An 8293-nucleotide genomic window follows, 5' to 3' on the forward strand; every position below is an offset into this window, starting at 1 on the left:
TAAACTATTGTACATAATGTTTTCTCTTTACTTTTATAATAACTATAAACAAACAAAAGAAAACTTTTTCTACTTATATATATATTATACTTAGGTAATTGAAATATAGTAATGGTTTTATATTACCCACACTCAGGCAGTGCCTTAGTGGGTTTTCATTTCTTGGGTATACAATTTGGTAATATATATTATGTTATTATTTACTGTCTATTAATATGTATAATATATGTAAAGAAATGAAAATAAATAAAGTTAAAAAATATATTAAAAAAAACATTCGAATAAAACTCTTACGCAGTATTTACATAAAACTCTTGTCCAACATTCGAATAAAACTCTTATGCAGTATTTACATAAAACTCTTGTGCAACATGTGCGAATTAAATTCTTGTGCAATATTCACATACAAGTCTTGTACAATATTCGAATAAAACTCTTGCGCAATGTTCAAGTAAAATTCTTATGTAATATTCACCCTTTTGCATGGGTATCCATTTAAACCGCTGCATTGTTTGATCCACTCTTCTCTAACTATGAATGCCTAAGATGTACATTGTCAACTTCGTTCATTTGAAATTCACTGGACGAATAGCTAAGTCACAAACTCCCAGATGAAATTTACTGCCAATGAGAACTCAGGAAATTAAAGAACGCCGCCGTATTTTGACATCAAATTCGAGATGCTCCTCCTAACCTCCCACCTATTGCAATTTTCAACCAAATTTTATAAAAGCCAAAAGGAACCGATTCCAAAAATAGTTGGTCATTGTAAAAATAATATCGTGGGATCCATTGGTAGCAAAGTCACTGGGAAAAAAAACCGTGACAGGAATATCGTCGTACATGAAGTTGTAACTTCCATTACAGCAATTTATAACCAAATCGGTTTGAGAGATCTATCAATTTACCATTTACATATAATATATAAAGATGAACACGAGAAATGCGAGGAGGGTGTTTCGTGAACCAAAAGTCTGACCAATCGGGCCTCAAATATTTCCAATAAAAAACTGTGTTTCATTATCATTGTGAAATTCATATGTGACTGAGAATATACGATGTCAGGCAAGTGTAAGAGAGACAGAGGGCGTTGTTAATTGCTAAAACCTAAAGGTATTTAGTCGGTGGCAATATTGGTTTCCATAATAGAGCAATGCAGGGAGAAAATTATTCGTATTCCGGTTAAAAGCGGGACTGCAGGCCTGTAATTAATGAATCTACAGGTTTCCTAATAAACTATCAGTAAAACACGAATGTGGGCGTTGTCGGAACACATTTTCATAAAAATTCTAATATTTTCGCATTTCGTCATTGTTTATTTTCAGGACAAACGCAGGTACATGAACACGTGTTCCAATATATACTGAATGTAGTAAAAGTTTTTTAGGAAACGGCATGCTATCCCGTTTTTAATAGAATTTCAATAAATCAGCAATACTAATTTATAAATACTTAATATTTTCAAAAGTAACTAAAAGTTTAAAGTAACTAAATTAGAGAACAATAAAACAGATACTGATGATATTTATGTATAAAATAATTAATAACCTGTTACCAAAATCCTTTTCAAACAAAATTTTATAAAACAAGGACAAACACAGACATAACTCAAGAACGTGCAATGAAATTTGGCCACCAAAAAAGGACAAAGCCAATACACAAAATTATTTACTACACAAAGGAATACAACATTAGGGCAAATGTAATAATGTAAGTAATATTAAATTAGGCATTTGTAAACTTCGATGTCCAAATGGCTAAAATAAAATCAATAAAGAAAAAAACAAATCTTTGGCATTTCTAGTGTGGATTATTTATTCGATGCTGGGAAAGCGGTTCGCTGTTCAGTGTTTGAGATGATCATTTTTTTGTCGCCAGGAATGCTGCCGCCAAAATATAATTTGCATTGGGTTGTATATTATTTGTCGACCGAAAAGAGCGTAAGAATATCATAATTTCATAGAACATATTTATATTATGCAAATTATGGCCAGTCAAACACAACAGTAATACTTGTTTATACCGTTTGTATCGTTTAATTATCATTTAAATCGCTTGATTTTTTAAATAACCGTACTAAATTACACGGGCCTTACTAATAAAACATCAATTAAATAATGTTTTCTGGATTTGCCTCGATACAAACGATTTTCGTTGTAATGCAAACACATTTTGATAAATTTTTTGATTAAACATGTGACATAATAATAATGTGTTTTATTACTTTTTTGGAACAAATAGATATAATGATATCCTCACTGGTATCTCCCGTGTTGAGGATTTCATTTACACATGGTTAAAGTTTAGTAGTATGAATAATATAAAGTTATTGTTACAGCTGTTTCTCTTACATATAGAAAGAAAGGGCCTTAGAATAAATTTTCCGCCTCACAACGCCGCCCAACCGGGTGGTGACATAGTTCCCCTGTCTGTACACTGCACAGGCTGGGACACTCTTGTGACGTGTCACATAAAAAAATTTACTTGAACATTTCGAAATCAATAAAAGAAGCAATGACCCTAATATAACATTAATTATTATTTATTAAAAAACAACAATATAACAAATTTAATTTAATTAATAGCAGCCACATCATTATTAAACAATTAAGATAACATTAATGTGGGGAAAACTGACTTCAAAATACCCCCACAGAATATGAAATCTACAGTCACAATTATTTTATCAGTAAATCGGTTTTACCGGTAATAAATCATTTTAAATTGGGAGGCGGTGAAATAGAATCAAAGAAATAAGTCGTCTAAACGTGGTTATAACCACAGTTTGAAAATGGCCTTGAAAACCGAAACAGCTGTAACAATAACAAAAACCAAAAAATACTTAGTAATAAGAACATAATAATTATATTTTAAATAAATTTAAAAAAATATATATATATATATATATATCTATTGCTGATCTCCCTATGTTTTGTTCAGTTGAGTGGTTTTGGTTACAGTCTGTTTTGGTGTCAGTATATTATCTATTTCTATCCTCCCTATGTTTATTATCATGAGTAGGTACTAGGAACAAATAATTAAAAAAAATATTTCCTCTTGATTGATTTATTTGAATTGAAGATTTTAGCTATTAATCGCCAACAAATTTAAATACCTATAGCTGCGCTACCCATACCAAAAATCATTTTTCATCAGTTGTTTCACCGAATTTGAATAATTCATCAAATTTCAAAGTTGATTTTCAAGTTTAGTGAAGGTTCTATTCAAGTTCTGTTATTATTTCAGTTTCGTGAAACTACTGACCAATAATGATATAACAGAACTTGAAAATCGCATTTGAAATTTGATGAATTGTTCAAATTCTCTGAAACAACCCATCCTTAATTAGGTTTGCTAATAAAATAAAATCAATTTATTTAAACACGTACGGGATTCGAACCCGCAGCCTCTGGTTTGAAGCAGGAAAATAAATGCAAACATTATATGAAAATATTCCGCACGAGGGCAAGGGTGAGGGTTGGTGAAAAATAAAAAGCTATATCGTCCGAAAGTGGAGAAAGTTTTTAGTCAAGAGACATAAAAAAACGCCCGATATCTGGACTTGGATATATGTCTTATTTTTCTCGAGGTCGAGTCTTCATATGCTTACGCTGGGAGCTGGGAGCCATATCGGGGAACCGTACCAAAGGAGCCGCAGCGGGGGAGCCGTACCGGGGGTTCTCATTGGTCATAAGCTCTGAGCTCACGGCTCTCGTCGTTCGATTGAGTCGACTCTTTGAGCCGTACAAAAATACAGTCATGAGTGTCATGAGTCACGACTCATCGCTACTACAGATTGGTGGATACTACCTACGTACGCCATTCTTTATCTATACTCGGATAATGATATAAAATAACGATTGTCGGGAAAATATTTTTATTTCATTTAGCCGTCTAATAACAGAAATGAAATTAATTTACGTCCGGCTTACGTGTTAGCTATAGTATAAAAATATCATTAATTCTATAATACAAAGGTGGTTACAATTTAATGCCATAGGTGACTGATAATTCGGCCTAAATAACTACAAAATAGCGAGCAACATTGCATGTCATATTATTTGCATAAATAATTTAATTGACAGAACATCGAATGCCTAACACGTGCATGACTGATGTATATTATGTTTGACTCGTTCCAGAGTGGTAGATACTCTCAGTATCCCCCTTTTATGTGAACACCGCAGTCCCAACTGTTCCCCATCGTCTGGAGTCAGTCAGTCCATGGCATCCCCAACTGGGGTATTTTTTGAGGCTGAAGGTAGTGGAGGAGACGGGGGGGAGGACCCGGCTATTAAGATATGATCAACAAACTCGGCTAAAGTCATCTCAAACAACGTTTCAATTTTGAATGCTAGTCTTACACCAGGTCGATAATAGTATCTTCCACTATTATCTTCCTCTTCCCCAATACCCATCTCACTATCGTCCCCTCTCCCTCCAGCCTCACAACATAATCACAATTGGAGATTACATGATTCCACGGGCTCTACGCAATTATTGGTATATCAAAAAAACACTTTCTGAACCAACATTAAAAAGATCGACCAGTGATAAAAAAATAAGTACACCAAAATTCATAAAAAACAAACATACAATAAATCAGCGGCATCTGAATTCCTTCAGATCGGCAGTTCGGCTGGCGTATGTGTACATAGCATATAAGGTAACTGGAAGGTCGACTAATTATTTCAAACATGAACCATTTGTTTACGTAAGTAAAAAGATCGTACGTTTATATATAAAAAAAGATCGTAATTATCATTTGGCCGTAAGCGCATTTGATCGTATTCGACATAGACTAAATAAGATTCGATCATAAATTACCATTAGATTGTAAATTTAAAAATGATTAATGTATTAAAATGCATTGTTCGGTATGCAGTGTACTGTACATTATCTCAACAAATAAAAGATTATATGTAAATTATATCAAATCTTTTTTTATTTTAACATAACTCGCAGACACTATTATTTGATTACAATCATTCACTTGTTATTGGTTAATTATCATTTTGTATGTGATCAATTTACTTATAAACTTTTTTTACTCGTTCTCTACTTTAGATGGATAAAAAAAATAATTGAATATTTCAAATATTTTTTATGTAAAACGTATTTTTTACTAATTCCAGAAAAAAAACTGTTGTTGTATTGCAGTCATTTGATTTTTGAAAATAAGGGATTTCGGTCAATTTAAAAATAAATCAAAATAAAAATAATTAATGTTCACCTTTCTACTTGAATAGATGCATTTTTTTACAAATGTCGATTTCATAGTTAAAATAATTTGTAAAGTTTGCATGTTTCAAAGCCCTTCAAAACAATCGACATTTGGCGGGGTACGCGTGACGTCATTCGTACCTCGGTTGACAGTAAGGTCAATCCTCTCGGGTCGGTATGAAATTAACAATACCAATTTAAGTACGTATTTAGCAAGATTTCCTAAAAACATGAATTGTTTAGAAATCATTTATATTCCGCAGTGGTGTTCCTTTTGCGAGTCTATGCAGCGCAATTTTGCACAAAATTGTCCGCATTGACCCGTGAGGTAGCCGTGTAAGTTCTGTTACAACCCACCGCCCAATCACAGGGCGTTTAAATCTCTATAATCTATTAAATTTACATACAAATATATATTCAGAATCAGAGTTTATTGAGCTACCTATATGTATACGTGTTTTTCATAATTATGAGAAAATTCCTCAACACCGCCTTCTCAAAAAATCAGAAATGCAGATACGTTTATTTTGAAATACATTACCGATATATTATCCTTCTAACTCCTAACTATCGAGTCTACAACTTGTCTACAAGTATGTAATTACATTTTGTCTGGTTGTGCCAATTGATCCGGTATCTGGTTATGTGGTCCATTCATCTCAGATCAGATGGGAGATGGGAGCACATGGCAAATAAGTGCGGGAACTGATTACTGTCCCGCTACCTCTGATCTAGAGATCCGGTCACCAGACACAGGGGGAACGAACTGTCGGTCCACGATACCTTATTAAAAATAAAATAGCACACCATGTGTGAAATAAATAAATGTGCCCATAAATAAATATTCATCTTCCTACGTATGTAACAAAAATATATTATTTTTTATTTTTTATTATAGAAACCATATTATTTATTTATTAAAGGAAAAAGTATATTTAGGTAAAAAGTTTTACAATTTACAATGACAAATTTAATACTACTCTTCCAGAGAAGCATTAGCTTGTGGTTGGAAGAGAAGTGTACATTATAGTATTGTAGATATTACATTATGTATTTTACGCAGAATCAAGAGAAGTGAGAAAAAATATGTACATAGAAATTTTTTTTTATAATAATAATAATATTTGGCTAATTTATATAGCGCCGTTTTCATGAGAAATCACCTCCTTGGGATATTCAACCCACTGACAAATTTTTAATTTTTTTATTACAAACATACCGAGAAAAAATAATACATTTAAATTAGTACAATGGAATGGGAGAAACCGACAGAAAATTATGTAGATAAATGGGTTATAATAAAATATCGAAAGCGACGAACAAAAGTGGGAATTTGTAAGTGTTTATTGGAAACAGACCTAGTATTGGGCTACTAGATACATATAATTGATTATTAAGTATATAAGTTTTGATTTCCAAAGCTTACAAATGAATTAATCTGTTACCATGCCCATTTTTATGAAGGTATTAGCACCGGTGCTATGGCAGAAAATGTGATCCAATAAAAGGCGTTATTATTTAGGCAGCGCATGTGTTCCTTTACCCTAATATTGACATTACGCGTTCTTATTATTGAGGCAGCGCAAGTGTTCCTTTACCCTAATATTGACATTACGCGTTCTTATTATTGAGGCAGCGCAAGTGTTCCTTTACCCTAATATTGACATTACGCGTTCTTATTATTGAGGCAGCGCAAGTGTTCTTTTACCCTAATATTGACATTACGCGCAGTGGCGTAGCTAGGTAACCAAGGGCCCTGGGGCAAATTAAAAAAAATGGGGCCCCACTGCTATGTAAACTGATTAGGTTTTATCAAATAAAAATATGAAATAATACACTTTAACACTTTACAAATGCTAAGCTACTTAAGCTCTTTTTTGTGCATTGCAGACTGCAGGGCAGGTAGTAAAAATATTAAACAGTAACAATATAAATTACAATTAATACTTGGTGTAGGTTTGGCTAATAAAACGAAATAGAGAAGATTCAAGGGTTTATTATATAAAGGTCGGGCCTACCAACTGACTAAATAACAATTATATTTACAATTTTTTCCTAGCTTTAGTTTTCGCAAAAGTATCAATGACTTCGTTTAAATCCAGGCTTGATGCGGTTTTGTTTTCAATTGCTACTAGCGATAAATGCCGGGAGTCGAGCTTGGCCCATCTTATTTCTTAAATTATTTTTTATTATTTTTAATTTGCTAAATGACCTTTCAGTTGCTGCAGAAGTGACAGGAATTGTAAAGAATAATAACATTGCTGTAAATACTTCCGTTAGGTCGCATTCTAGCACTCCATATTTGCTCATTATTTCCTTACATAATTGGTGAACAGTCCATGCTTGAGTTAGTTGAGGTAAAACTAGATGGTAAATATTAATAAATTGAAGTGAAAAACTATGGCCTATTATATCTGAATATTTTATTTGGAATTCGTCACACTTTTGTAATAAAGTTGCTTCATGTAACAAAAATGTTGGTGTTAGAAAATCGAATATATGACAGACTGCACTCATACCAATAAATCGTGTATCTAATTGAGATATTTCTGTGTCTAGTACATTATTGAAAATCTCAATTTTAAATATTTTTTCTCGGTTTGGAAATCGGTGATCAGCAGCTAATTCATCAAAATGTTTTTAAACTTTTCTTTGCCTTTTTTATTGAAAATGTGTATCAATACCATATTTTCTTGCAGTTTCACTGGCTTTGCACTTGAATAATTCGAAATCATTTCTATAAATTTGCAACTTTGCTTTGGTCTCTGCTAAAACTTTACTCGCCTCGCCCAAATTGATGTCGCATTTTTGTAAAGTTTTGGATGCATAATTGATGTCGTTCAATACACTGTGCATAAATTCGCAAAGCAACACGAACTCGAAATTTAGCATTTTTGTTTTAATACTCTCTGCTTCAATACGCTCATCTTTATTAGGACTCTTTAGAACTATTTCTGATAATGCTTTGATAATATCAAAATAACGAAGTTTTATTGCAGATATCGTATTGACCCTCTATTTAGTCGTATCCATTATGATGGCAAAAAACGGTGACGCTCTAATTTGTTCT

Source organism: Hesperophylax consimilis, chromosome 10 (assembly GCF_061612785.1).
Source record: "Hesperophylax consimilis isolate HC1 chromosome 10, BYU_Hcon_1.0, whole genome shotgun sequence".
In the NCBI taxonomy this organism is placed as follows: domain Eukaryota; kingdom Metazoa; phylum Arthropoda; class Insecta; order Trichoptera; family Limnephilidae; genus Hesperophylax; species Hesperophylax consimilis.